Genomic DNA, 15,494 nt, shown 5'->3' on the forward strand with positions numbered 1-15,494 from the left:
ATCTAAATTTAGCTGTTGCCTAACCATTCACTTTTTCTGTTAACACCGAATAATCCGGTGATTACCATCTCACTCACACCGGACAATCTGGTGAGTACAAACTCCAGAGATAACTGTGTCAACTGTCATTAGCTGTTGATCCTCTGATGTACTCATCCGGTGACCACTAAAGTGACACCAGACAATCCGGTCAGAAGAACTAGGCCAAAACACTCGTTACAAACCTCTCTGTAAGAATTAGTTCAGCGATGTCATCTTTGCCTACACCGAACCATCCGATGAGTGAAGCCTCTTCTGAACCTCTCTACAACATTGCTCTGGTGCATTTATCTGGTGAGCACAACGTAAACACCGGACTATCTGATGAGTAGAGTTTCATTTTTCTGCACTTAAAATTTGCCTGCAAGAAATAGTCTAGTGATCCTCTCTTTTCATCATTGGATAATCCGGTGAGGTCAAATTCATTTTTCCTTGGAAATTTTGCTTATGCTAAAAAAAATCTGGTTCACTCACCACTCTAACACCGGACCATCCGGTGAAACACTTCGAAAACTTTTGAACACGTGTCAGTGAAAAAAGCTTCCGATGATTTCACTAGTTAGACACCGGATCATTTTGTGCACTAAGTTCTCTTCTGTTCTGAACCAAAAGAGAAACTTCGGTGAGAATTCTTTTCAAGTCACCAGACTATCTTGTGAGGTATATTTGTTGTTGAGTTCGTCTAATTCAATCCTCTTTGACCTCTAACTTCTTGACGACTCAACCAAGAGCTTCTATAAGCTACCTAGTGCTAGAAATTCACAAGTATGCATCAAACAAGTCTAAACTCACTAGATCAAGCTACTACTATTAGCCCCTCTTGATAGTATGATCAAAAAGACTAAGAAATACGACCTATACTACTCTAAGTGTCATTCATCACCTTTATGACACTTAGAACTAGAAGATCCTTAATTTTTATATACATATCTTTTAATCGTCCATATAATCAACTTAGGAACCAAGCATACCCAATCATCATTATGAACCAATTTTTTTATACCCTTCAAAACACACTTGTTAGTCACAATGATTCGGTGTCATTAATCACTGAAACACATACCACTTACCTAGGGTCCTAAATGCTATAACCTCCCTCTTTTTGTGATTGATGACAACACAAAAGAGAATAAAGAGATATAAATTGAAGTGCACCCTCTCATACTAGGAAATTGACAGCATATATCAATTAAGCAATAGAAAGCCTAGCACTATAATAATCTATCATGCTAGAAGAATAAGAATTAAACAAGTATGAAATTAAACACAATGTGATGACAATAGAAACACATCAAGAGAGAGAACCAAATAGTCTGTCATTATATCAAAAACCATAAGATCCAACAAGTCGAACCTAATTACCCAAACTCCTAAACTCCCACTGAAACAAAAGCTCTCTACACATTCATGCTAAGACTCTCTCTCTCCCAACTCCCTCTATCATTAGCCTCTCTCCCCCTTTGGCATCTAAGCACTAAAAAGAGAACCCTACTAAGCATCCGGGACCGAAGGAGACGAAGGAGCCGACATTGTCGCTCATCAAAAGCTGACTAAACAAAAGAAGATGGCTCGACTGAGTGGTGCTGGTCAGGGATGGTTGGCTTTGGAGAGTCTTTGAAGTTGAGAGGTCCAGTGGTCAGAGGAGACGTCGACGAAGGAAGCAGTAGCCTCTAAGAAGTCCCGACAGGTAGAGAGAAGACTCCGGTGGTGAAAAGTGCTGAAAGAGGGAAGCCTAACGCCGGAGTACTCAATAGACCACCAACACTGCCTGGGAGGGAACTCGGGGCTAGAGTTGGTGCTAGAGATGCAGCTAGCAACTGAAGACCTGTAGGCTGGAGTAGGAATAAGAACATCCGAGTGTTGTTCTCTCTGTCTATCTGAAGCATTGTAAATATGGCTTGCTACTGCTGCTGGAGTGACTACATGAGCACAGTCTGTTTCTCCTGCTGGCGAAGCATATCAGCCTGAAGCTTTGCCTACATCTCTGCCTGAGTTGCCATCTGCTAAAAAAGGAGTGTTATCTCTGACGACGGTGTAGCAGGAGTTACTAAAGAAGTCATCTCAGGTGCTGAAGAGAGTGGAATTCTAGTCCGCGGGACAGCCTGAGAAGAACCTCCTGTCTCGGTGTCGTGTGGTCTAGCGACTAGTGGAAAGTAGTCCCTGTCATCTGAGTCACTATCGTTGTCCACATCAAAGATGTATTGTGGTAGCTCTGCCTCGGCCTATGCTAGGGCCTAATCCTCAGCTGCTGCTTTTCTCGCTCTCCCCAACCGGAATCTACTCCTGAGCGTGAACCATGGCACATTGACCATGACGTCTGTCTGTGGGAGCACTAGGGATATACTCCTGGAACTAAGTAGGGGAGTCCTCGTAGGTCTCAAGAAACTTGGGATACCTGATCACATGAGTAAACAAATGTGAAATAAAGTGAGCATATGGCTGCTGTCTGGCCAGATGCATCCCCTCTACTATGACATCCTTAATCTCACAAAGAATAAGTTTCACGATATCAAATCGCTAGTGACTGAGGATAGAGAGGATCAACCACTGCTGCAAATTGGTGGTTGCCTCTCCATAGCCGATCCTCGGTAGCAAACTACATCTCAGGGCCAAGTGGATGACCTTCGCCTCAGGTGTCAACATGTCTAGCAGTCTCAGCGATCCTATAGCGAACGACTGCCTAAACAGTGGTTGGATCTCCTCATCAGCGGGGAAAGACACTACAAGCTAAAGGACAACGAGGGGGCTCGATGTTCAGATGAACAACCTCGTGAAGAAACCTGGAACTCGCCTAAACCCCCAGAGCCTCAAGTATCATGTTCCTATACAATCTGATATGCTCTCCCTAGAACATGAACTCGATGAAGTTACTCTCTGGTGCAATCCACACTGTGGCGTAGAAGAGTCTGACCCACTCCACAACATATTTGTCCACACCTGTGAGCAGAGCTGTAAGACCCAGGATGGTATCAAAGTGCCGCCTCACGTCCACTCTCCCTGTAGCCAACTACATTTAGTGCCAGTTGAACGTCATGTGCTGGCTCAACTTGACCTTCTTCCTGAGATAAGAGTGGAAAAAGCTCTCCCGCAGAATGGTGTAGAACTTGTGATCTACCCCCTCATTTCTGAACAGGGAAAACCACTCATCAATCATCACAAAGCTTAGTTTCTTGATCTTTGGCGACTTGTAAGAGGTCAAGTCACGCAATCGAATTTCTCCCTAAGGCTAAGGCTGAGGATGAGGATGCTCTATCTACTCTATCTCAAACTGCTCCTCCTCCTCCTCCTTTGCCACTGGCTCCTTATGAGCCCTCTTTCGGCTGCCTGACTGACCGGAAGGCGTCGATCCCAACCCTATGGCAAGGTGAGTGCGGGTGGACCGACATGGAGGAGAAGCGACGTCTCTGATCTCAAAACCTCACTGAGCGTCTGCTACATCTGCTCTGCAATGACACAATCAATCTCTTTCTGGGCCTTTGACTTCTTCTTGTTTGGCTGCTCAACGGTCTTGCCCTTGCCCTTATCACTGCGCTCATGACCCATCTGACAGGTAGAAAGATGAAAACGGATGAGAGAGTGCTTTGGGTTTTAAGGGTTTGATATGAATTTACATGAAATTTAACCCAAGCATGAAAATGATACGAGAATTTGACGAACATGCTATGGATTCATGTTTGTGATAGCAGACACTGATCAATTTCAGAGACCTTGACTTGAATTTGAACAAATTGATCAAATTAGGTAAGAATTTGAGGCAAATTGGCTCAGATTTGAAAGAATTTTGTAATTGAAGCACAAAATTTCATCAACAAGCCCTAAATACAAGAGATTATATCTGAATTGCACCAAATTTATCAAGAATTTGCTCAAATTTTGAATAAATTTGCATGAATTTGGGCAAGTTTGCTTCAATTTGCATTTAGGGTTTGCGAAAATTGATAAATCCGGCCGAATTTAAGCTCACCACAAAGAATTAAAGAGAGGATGACCGGTGGTGAGGGAGGAGCACGTCGGCAGGCGACCTGGGCAGTGGTGGCAGCTCTACGGCACGAGGCGGTGGTGGCTCAGCTATAGCGGCAATGCAGAGCGGTGGTGGTGCAATGGCGGTGCTGAGGTGGAGCAAGGAGGCGGCAAGTTGGCTAGACGGGCGGGCGTACGGGTGGCGCAGTGAGATCAAAAATAGAGAGAGAGAGAGGCCGGCAGGGACACTCTTACATGACAAGTGGGACCTGAGCAAATTTCAAATATCAAAAGGTCCGATGACGCCAACAGAGAACATTGGACGGAACACCAGACGAATTTTTGCAGAGAGCATTTTCAACCACAGCTGAAACCACCTTCATTCACCGGATGCTCCGGTGATAGAGCATTGAGCACCGGATAACATCACCAGACAATCTCTCAGGGGATTTTTAAAAACTGCATACCAGATTGTTCGCTGATTTTGATCTGTTCACCGGACAAAAACGCCGAACCTTTTTGCAAGATGAACTGAGCTGACTAGCTGGATCACTGAACACCAAAAGATCCGGTGGGGACAAAGAAAGGAGCACCGAACTATCTGATGAGAAGAGGAAGATTCCGCAGAAATAAAATCTCTCACTAAGTCTAAACTTTAAACAAACAAACAGCATAAACACATATTTGGACTAGATTGAGTGAAGACCTTACACTCTCAAACACTCATTTGCAAATATGTGCCAAAAGGCTATAGCATACATAATTTTTCAATATGCAATAAGAACCAAATAAAAAAAGGAGGGAGAAAACTCCAAGAGAATGTATGAACCATATTCCCGATGAACTTAAAGATTGAAACTTCAAATTCGCTAGGACATGACTCGATAGGTATTAAGCACTTACGCATATTTAATCATACTTTTAGAGGTGTATGTTAACATCAAGAGCAAACAACAATCTCAAAGAGTGATATCCTCTTTTGTGATATCTCTACTGCCAATGGACATGCAATGCATAACAAGTGCATGAAAGTAAACATGAGTACATGCTATATGACATGTGAATGCATAACATAAAATAAATCTATCTTGTCATACTGCATCCCTCCTCAAGCTTCTTCATGGTAAACCTAACAACATGCCTTGAGTGAAACTAGCGGGCCACCAACTCAAGCAAAACTTATGTTCACTACTATCTTGAGAAGGTTATACAAGCACCTATTATTAAATGTATATATATGACAAGGCATCACATGACGTTTGAAGCATCTATCACGTTCAGCTCACTTTGCAACCTATAAAATGTGGCTTCATCTAGAGGTTTTGTGAAGATATCTGCCAATTGATCTTCCAACCTACACTACTAAGAGAAATATCATTTTTAGCCACATGATCTCTAAGGAAGTGATGACGGATATCAATGTGCTTTGTGCGAAGTGTTGAATGGGATTGTTCGCAATCTTTACAGCACTCTCATTGTCACAAAAGAGTAGAACCTTCTCTAGACAAACACCTAAGTCTAACAAGGTTTGTTTCATATAGAGGATTTGAGCACAATATGCTCTGATGGCTATGTATTCGGCTTATGCGGTGGACAAGGCTAAGAAGTTTTGCTTTTTAGAAGACCATGAGACTAGGGATCACCTAGTAAGTAGCACCCACCTGAAGTACTCTTACGATCTACACGGTACCCGACAAAGTCCGAATCTGAGTAACCCAAGAGTAGGAAACTAGCACATTTGGGGTACCATAAGCCTATGCTAGGTGAATACTTTAGGTATCTAGGGATCCTCTTAACTGTGCTAAGATGTAATTCCTTAGGATTAGCTTGAAAGCGAGTGCACATGCATACACTAAACATATTATCAGGCCTAGATGCTATAAGGTAAAGAATTGACACAATCATAGAACGATAAAGTTTTTGGTCAACCAGTTTACCCGTTTCATCCAAGTTGAGATCTCTATTAGTAGGCATGGGGGTTTTGATTGGCGTGCAATCATCTATCTTGAACTTCTTTAGGATGTCTCTCGTGTACTTCTCTTGATGGATGAATGTCTCATCCTTCAATTGCTTGATTTGAAAACAAAGGAAGTAGTTGAACTCGCTAATCATTGACATCTCGAACTCCCTAGACATCATATCATCAAATTTCATGCAAAACACTTTGTTAGTCGCACCAAATATTATATTATCAATATAAATTTGACATAAAAAGAGTTCATTATCGATGATTTTGGTGAACAATGTAGTGTCCACCCTCCCGATCTTGAATCCTTGGTTGATGAGGAAGTCACGTAGGTATTCATACTAAGCTCTTAGGGCTTACTTGAGTTCATAAAGAGTCTTGTGTAACCTATAAATATGATTAGGACATTTAGGATCTTCGAAACTGAGGGTTGTTCAATATAGACAAGTTTATTAATGAAGCCATTTAAGAATGCATTTTTTACATCCATTTGATAAAGCCTAATGTTATAATGTGAAGAAAATATAAGAAAGATACAGATGGCTTCAAGCCTTACCACGGGAGTGAATGTTTCGCCAAAATCCAAAGCTTCAACTTGTGCAAAGCCTTGCATGACTAGTCTTGTCTTGTTATGTACCACAACACCATGTTCATCTTGTTTGTTGCAGAAGACCCATTTGGTTCCAATCATATTCTTGTCTTGAGGTCTTTATTCAAGTATTCATACTTCATTGCAGGTGAAGTTGTTGAGTTCTTCTTGCATAGCAATCACCTAATCTGGATCTTTAAGAGTCTCATCTACATGTGTGGGTTTCAAACAAGAGACAAACGAGTAATGTTCACAAAATGAAGCATGTTGACGAGAGCGAGTTCTTACTTCCTTATATGGACTCCCAATGATCAAGTTAATTGGGTGATACTAAAAAATGTGTGTTTTCTTCACTTGTGGTTCTTGAGGTCTGCCATGTGGTTGTCCAACATCTTGAGCTTGAGTTTTCTATTGAGAAATATGGACATCTTGTGATGAAAGTAGTTGATCATTCTTTTCATCATTCTAATCAACTTGGGGCGCCATGGAGGTGTGCGGAGTGGAAGTAGAAGGTATATCTTCATCCTCCTCCTTAGGCTTGATATCCCCAATCACCATATTCTTCATCACATCTCTAAAGGGTTCATCACCTATATCATCACAAGAAATACCTTCACCTTAGAAGCCATTAGATTCATCAAACTCCACATCATAAGTTTCTTCAACAAAGCCGGTGGTATTGTTGAATATTCGATATGCTTTAGAGTTTGATGTATAACCGACAAGAAAACCAATATCACAATATTTTTCAAACTTATCGAGGTGTTCTCTTTTCTTGTAGATAAAGCACTTACACCAAAACACCCAGAAATAGCAAATATTAGGTTTTCTCCCAATGAGAAGTTTGTATGGCATCTTCTTCAAAAGCCGATGAAGATACACTCAGTTCGATGCATGACATGTCGTATTGATTGCTTCTGCCCAAAACTTTTCCTATGTACCATACTCATCCAACTTGCTCGTACAAGAGTGATCAAGGCCTTATTCTTCCTCTCCACCACGCCATCTTGTTGAGGTTGTAGGTTGAGGAAAGCTCATGTTTGATGCCTCTATCATCACAATAATCTTCAATTCAAGTGTTCTTTAATTTCGTGTCATTGTCACTCCGAATCTTCATAATTTTGGTTTCGAACTCATTTTGAGCCCTTTTTTAAAACTTCTTGAAGATCCCAACAGTCTTGCTCTTATCATCTAAAAAAAATCCAAGTGTATCTCGAATAATCATCAATAATGATAAGACAATAGAGATTACCACTAAGACTTTTGTAGCTAGTTGGTCCAATGAGGTCTATGTGTAGAAGCTCCAAGGTTCTTGATGTAGACATCATTGAATTGTATGTAGACATCATTGACTTGCATGGATGCGAACTTGCAACTTGCTTTCCCACTTTGCAAGAACTACACTACTTGTCCTTCTCAAATACTATATCCTTCAAACCAACCACCATTCCATTCTCGAATGCCTTCTTGAGTTGGCTCATTCCAATGTGTGCAAGTCCACGATGACAAAGCTAACCCATAGATGTCTTGGTGAAGAGGCATGTTATCAAGCTAGCTTCATTAGAGGAAAAATCCACAAGTTAGATATGTCCATGTCTAAAACCTTTAAAGATTAGATCATTATGCTTTTTACTAGTTATGATAATATCAACATCACTAAATAAACATGTGAAGCCTAAATCACATAGTTGAGCTACGAAAAGCAAATTAAAACTAAGAGACTCTACTAAAAGCACATTAGAAATAGAGAGATCATTGGAGATTGCCACCTTACCCAAACCTATCACATATTCCTTAGAATTATCACCAAAAGTGACTTTTTATGATCACTCACTTAATCTTCTAGAGAGATGAACATCTTTATATTGCTGGTCATATGTTATGTGCATCTATTATCAAGCATCCAATGCTTTCCGCTGGCTTTGTAGTTCACCTACACATATAGGATCAAGCTTTTTATTTAGGTACCCAACCAAGTTTAATACCTTTCACGTGACACACAAGAGCTTTATACACCAAAAGTTGCCAATAAAGCTTGTCCTTAGTTTGAGTTCCAACGAATTTAGCTATGACATTTCCACTTTTAAGCTTATGCAATAAAGAAATGATGATCATTGAAAGTGAACTTGTATTTAGGAGGAAAAGTAGGAAGAGGTTTAGTAGGAATTGGACACGCCATTGTGTAGTGGTTGGTGACCTCACAATGTTAGCAATATGAATCAACTTTCTTGATGAAACATTTCTTGATCTTCCATGAGTTGGTGATGTTCTCCACCAGGTTTAGAAAGCATCCAAGACTTCTCTTATTGTAGTACATGACATTCTTCATGAGGATTTCCTTGTGCTTGTACTTCCCTTTAGTCAACCAGGCCACACACAAATTGAGATTTGCAATCTCATTCATAAGCTTTTGCTCCCTTGCATAGTCAGTCTTAGAAGATGATATAGTATCACATGAAGAAGAGTATACGATATCAAGAAGATCATCATAAGAAGTAGATGCATGGACCTTAACAATATCAATAGTAGGCAATTCATTCATGCTAGAATCAATAGCATCATAAGCTAAGTCAAGTTCTTGATATTTGCGTTCCAGTCAATATACTCAAGTTTTAGCTTCTTATTGCTCTCTTTAAGAGACCTGCTAGATACAACTACTTCATCATATTTTTTTAAGCACATCATTGTATTTAGCAAATAACTCAACATAACTAGAGCTAAGCTTAGAATTATCATTTTCGAGAGACTTGATTTTAGCTTTTTGCTTCTTGATGATGGAAGCATAGTCATTCATGAGCTTAAATAGATCATTAGGAAAAAGACCATCATCATCACCACTCACCTTGTTGTTACCTTTTGCCATGAGTCATATAAATGGTGGAGGTAGCGGCGGATCATTATAGGTTATGGCGAGGTCCACAAAGTCCTTGTTTTTATCATCGCTTGAATCTTCACTTGAGCTTTTGCCAGAGACCCATTCACCAACAATATAAGCCTTGCGGCCTCCACATTTCTTATTGAACAACTTTTTCTTCTTCTTCTTGTTTTGACCCTTTCACTTGTGCTTGTCCTCATCCTCATTTGCATCTATTCTCTAGCTCTTGTTTTTGTTTCTCTTAACAGGATGAGGGCAATCATATGGCATGTAGCCATATTCACCATAATTGTAGCACTTTTTCTTGTCTATGCCACCGAATTTATCGAATTTTTTGGAGTGAAATTTATTATTCTTGGACCATAGTTGTAGCCCTTCTTGCTCAACTTAGATATCATCCTTGTGGTTCTTCTCATGAGGAGAGAAAGCTCGGTGTTGGAGTCATCATCATCATCTTCATCGACATCTTCATCGCTTTCACTTATTGATAGAATCTTCACCTTCTTCTTTGTCTTGTCAATCATTTTGGCCTTGAGAGCAAGATTCTTTTCAGAGGAGGATTCTTCTTGATCGCCAAACAAGAACATCTCATAAGCACGAACCTTGCACATGGCATCAGTGATGGTAATATCATTGATATCTTTCTCATGAAGAAGAGAGATGATAATATTGTATTGCGGCTTAGGAAGCACCATCAAGATCGTACGAATAATATCTCATTGAGACAATTGAGTGAGTTCAAGAGAATTGATTTCTTCAACAAGCATATTAATACGAGAATACATATCATTGCATAACTTATTGGGAAGCATCTTAAATTGATTAAGTTGTTCATTTGCACATGATATCTTTTCTCCCGGATTTTTAGAGAACCCTCATGAATTTCACAAAGACCGGTCCAAATATCATGAGCTGATTTCTTACTCCTTACTCTAGAAAACACTTCTTTAATAATTCCCTCAAAAATAGTATTTTTAGTCTTAGCATTCCATCTAATTTGTTATTTGTTAAATGGTTGATCAAACCCAATAGAAGCAGCTAGCCAAACTTTGAGAGAAATAGTCTCAAAATAGCTCGTCATGTGAATTTTCCAATAGAAGAAGTTCTTTCCCTCAAATATTGGCATGTTGTTTCCATTCTTGGGGCGGGGGGGGGGGCATTGCTCTAGGATTTTAAGTCCATCAAGAGCACAAGGCTTTGATACCAACTTAAAGGATCGAATTATTCAAGAGGGGTGAATTGGCTATTAAAAAATTAATCCTACTGAATTTTAGAATAAGTAGCAACCTTAGCCTAAATGAATTAAAATATGACTACACGATAAAACTAGACGGAAGCACGAAAAATAAGCAAGCTAGAACACAAAGTAAATGCGGAAAGAAAAACTTGCAAGAAGTAAAATCACTACTGTAGAAACTCTTAATACTGCCAGCTTTAAAAACCCCTTCACTAGTAGTTTTGGAGCCGACAGTAGGCAATGGGCAGTGATAGTCCCCGACACTACTGGCTAAAGATTTCAGCTAATAGTGAAAGGGGTTATCACTGCTGGCTGAACCTTCAAAAGTAGTGTCGGGGACTATCACTGCCCATTGCCTACTGTCGGCTCCAAAACTAGTAGTGAAGGGGTTTTTAAAGCTGGCAGTATTAAGAGTTTCTATAGTAGTGATTTTACTTCTTGCAAGTTTTTCTTTCCGCATTTACTTTAGCCAGCAGTGATTGCTGATCCCTGATTCAACATGTTTGTGATCGAAAAAAGCAAAAATAATATTTTTTTTTTACGACAAGAGGCACCGATTGACTACTGCTCAGCCACCCTCGACTAGAAGCTCGAGTACTAATTACTGCTCACTCGCTATTTTTTCACGCAAATTCTAGGACTTGAACTCATGACCTTGATCAGAAACTCCGTGCGCATGACCTCTCTAACCATCTCACCTCTCATTCATTCTTGAGTATAATAGCAAAATCAATCATTTTGGCATCTTCTCATTGAATGTTTGAATGACTATTTGCACATCTAAATGATCCTAAATGAAAAGGTTGTACATTTCGTCGAGTTCTACAATATTAATGTAAAGTTTGTCTATATTTGATTCCGTATAAAAAAGTTTGTGTCCAATTCGTGCAGTATTCAGTAAAACAGCTATAACTTTTGCATATGAAGTCCGATTTTGATGTTCGACCTCTACTTTCGAAGCTAATGACGAGGTGCATCCGAGAAAAATACATATCTTTAGAATTGTACCTGAATTCACCCTTAAAAATACTTGGAAGATCCTCGATAGAACCTCTAAAGTTTTTGGACGAAAACTGACCTTCTCTAATTTGCCTGATAATTCTTAGAGACATAGTGTTATATCTGAAAGTTAGTGTTGTGTAGACGTTTCATCAATATGAGTTACCAAACTCGTAATAAAAATATTATAATTTGTAGTTTTTAACTTTGTGACGTTGTGTGTGACTTTTTCAATGATTCCTACTAGTTTTACACTAGATCTAAGTCAAAAGTTTGTGGTTAAGTATGTGACTTCCTTTGTATTAGTTTTAGACATTTATTTGTGCATATATATTGCATAAAATAAAAAATGATCAACTACAAAGTTGCATATCTCGTCAAGAGCTATAATTTCATATAAAGTTTGTCTTCATCCGACTTTGTATCAAAAACTTATGATTGTTTTAAGATTAGCTGTCATCGACCATGGCTGAAATTTTGTTGAGATTATTTGGGCATTTAAATGACCTCAAATTAAAAAGTTTCAACTACAAAGTTGTAGATCTCGTTGAGCAATACAATTTTTATGTAAAGTTTTTCCCCATCCGACTTCGTATAAAAAGTTATTAATTTTTTAAGGTATGCTGTCATCATTATCACTATCGGCTCGTCACACGAGCTGGTAGTGATACCTATCATCACTGTTGGTTTATAACACGAACCAGCAGTGATACTTGATGAACTATCACTATCAGTTTGTGGCTAGAATCAGCAGTGATAGTTCAGGTATCACTGTCGGTCAGTGCCCTTACCCGACAGTGAAGCATCACTACCGGCTCAAGCCTTCAGCCGGCAGTAATATCCTTCATCACTGTCAGTTCATAAGCCACATTGGTTGATTCTTCCCGCGTGGCTTTTGAACCGACAGTGATGTCCCATCACTATCGGCCTATTAGGTACTGACAGTGATGGTCCAACATATATGGTCGGTTCAGTAGTAGTGAATGCTCAAATGTAAATACAGAAAACTAAGTAGATGGACAAGAGAACACCAATTTTTTTCCGATGTATCAAGGAGTTGGCACTCCCCTTAGTCCTTGTTGGAGCATCCACAAATGATATCGCTCATTCTTGAGTCACGAAGTCTCAAGTTCTCACTCATGATTGCCACTTCTCCATCTCCGGATTGGTAGGCATCAAACCAACCACATAGCTCTTCCCGGAGCTCCCATAAGAACTCCAAGAGCTCATCGAGACACCTCCAATAATCAAAGACCGAATAGGTGTTACCAACCACAAAGAGTAACAAGCCAAGAACTTCACTTGACCAAGATCAAGCCTAGACTATAGGTAGATACACACTCACTACTCTTGAAGCACTAATAAAGTCCTTAACCTTCAATTAGGTACTTGGAAATCAACTCAAGTACTCTCCCTTGCTTCTTGATGACACACATAGTGTATGAACTCCTCTAGGTTGCAACAGAGACAAATAAAACCAAGTGAGGGGGTGTTTATAGGCTAGATATCCAAATTTAGCCGTTGTCTAACCACTCACTTTTTCTATTAACACCGAATAATCCGGTGAGTACCATCTCACTCACACTAGATAATCCGGTGAATAGAAACTCCAGAGATAACTGTGCCAACTGTCATTAGCCGTTGATCCTCCGGTGTACTCATCCAGTGACCACTGAAGTGACACCGAACAATCGGATCAGAAGAACCAGACCAAAACACTTGTTGCAAACCTCTCTGCAAGAATTAGTTTGGTGATGTCATCTTTACCTACACCGGACCATCCAGTGAATGAAGTCTCTTCTGAACCTCTCTACAACATTGTTCCTATGTATTTGTCTGGTAAGCACAATGTAAACACCAGACTATCCGGTGAGTAGAACTTCATTTTTCTGCACTTGAAATTTGCCTCTGCAAGAAATAGTCCGGTGATCCCCTCTTTCTATCACTGGATAATACGGTGAGGTCACATTCATTTTCCCTTGGAAATTTTGCTTCTGCTGAAAAGAATCTGGTTCACTCACCACTCTAACACCGGACCATCCGGTGAAACACTTCAAAAACTTTTGAAATGTGTCACAAAAAAAGCATCTGGTGATTTCACTAGTTTGACACCGAATCATCATATGCACTAAGTTCTTTTCTGTTTTGAACCAAAAGAAAAAACTTCGGTGTGAATTCTTTTCAAGTCACCGGACTATCCGATGAGGTATATTTGTTACTGAGCTCGTCCAATTCAGCCTTTTTGAGTTCTAACTTCTTGACAACTCAACCAAAGGCTTCTATGAGCTACCTAGTGCTACAAATTTATAAGTGTGCATCAAACCAAGTCTAGATTCACTAGATCAAGCTACTACTTTTAGCCCCTCTTTATAGTACAGTCAAAAAGACTAAGAAAGAAGACTTATACTACTCTAAGTGTCATTCATCTTCTTTGTGACACTTAGAACTAGAAGATCCTTAATCTTGATGCACATGTCCTTTGATCGTCCATATAATCAACTTAGGAACCAAGAATACCTAATCATCATTGTGAACTAAAATTTTTGATACCCTTCAAAACATACTTATTAGTCACAGTGATACGATTATCATTAATCATCAAAACAGTTACCACTTACCTAGAGGCCTAGATGCTACAACGGTGAGGCGGCATAGCGCTGTTGGCCATGGATTAGAAGGGGACGGTGAATGGTTGTGAGAGCGACGACAAAGAGTGGCCAGGAGGCGGTGAAAGGTGATGGCGGATCCAGTGATGATAGCGCTAGAGATGTGCAAGGAAAGAAGGGCGGTGACGTGTGGGTGGGTAGGAGGTCGCAGCGGCTTGGGAGGGGGTAATGGTTTTCTCAAGGTATGGGAATATCATAAATGTGAGAAGTATTAGAGAAATCATGTGTATACGATAACATAAAATCGGCAAAAATCCAAAAATAGATAACATACGCATCATATATTGCAAAAATAGATGATATGTTGTTGTATTTACAAATTTAGCATATGTATTTGATACCTCATTTACCGAAAACGTGATTTCGACATCTCAGGTGACAAATACAGCACTGTGCATCATATTCGGTACATGAGGTGCCAAATACGATGCACAATACCGTATTTGGCACCTCACATATCGAATATAGCCTCTGTCGTTCGCCATGCTTGTGAAAAGAAGGAAATTAGGAAGAAGCCGTTGTGTGCCTCCGTTGTACGCTCGCATTAAAGTTCAAATTTTTTATTTAACTTACTATTTTAATTGGGAGTAAAAATAGTCTAAGTTTTTAAACATTTTCATAAGAAAACTAGAGCTCACTATCAACCCATTTAATTGGTATGGTCCACAAATTATGAACAAATATTTAATTAAAATTATCCAAATAAGCCAACTTTATAAAATCTAGCAATTTTTAATGCCTAAAATAAATTCTTAAAAATCATGAAAAAATCACTAATATTCTTGTCATGTGATTTACTAATTTATAAAAATATTTTAAACCATAGGTTATTTGGTGAAAAAGTGAGTTCCTTTGAAATGCTCCATTTATATGTCTTTTTATCATTTCATGTGATATCCTCTTTTTAATTCAATTTGAATACAAAAATCAACATGCACAAAACCTTGTTGTCAAATTAATATTAAGCCTTTATAATGCTCCATTTATATGCATTTTTATCATTTTTTGTGATATTCTCTTTTTAATTCAATTTGAATAAAAAATTCAAACATGCACGAAACCTTGGTTCTTAGATTAATTCAAACATGCCCCATATATTCTGTTGCCCGCACCAAGCTGAAACTCCAGGCAACCTCTCATATTAAAATTAAGCCTCTTCTTGG

Source organism: Phragmites australis, chromosome 6, assembly GCF_958298935.1.
Source record: "Phragmites australis chromosome 6, lpPhrAust1.1, whole genome shotgun sequence".
Classification (NCBI taxonomy): Eukaryota; Viridiplantae; Streptophyta; class Magnoliopsida; order Poales; family Poaceae; genus Phragmites; species Phragmites australis.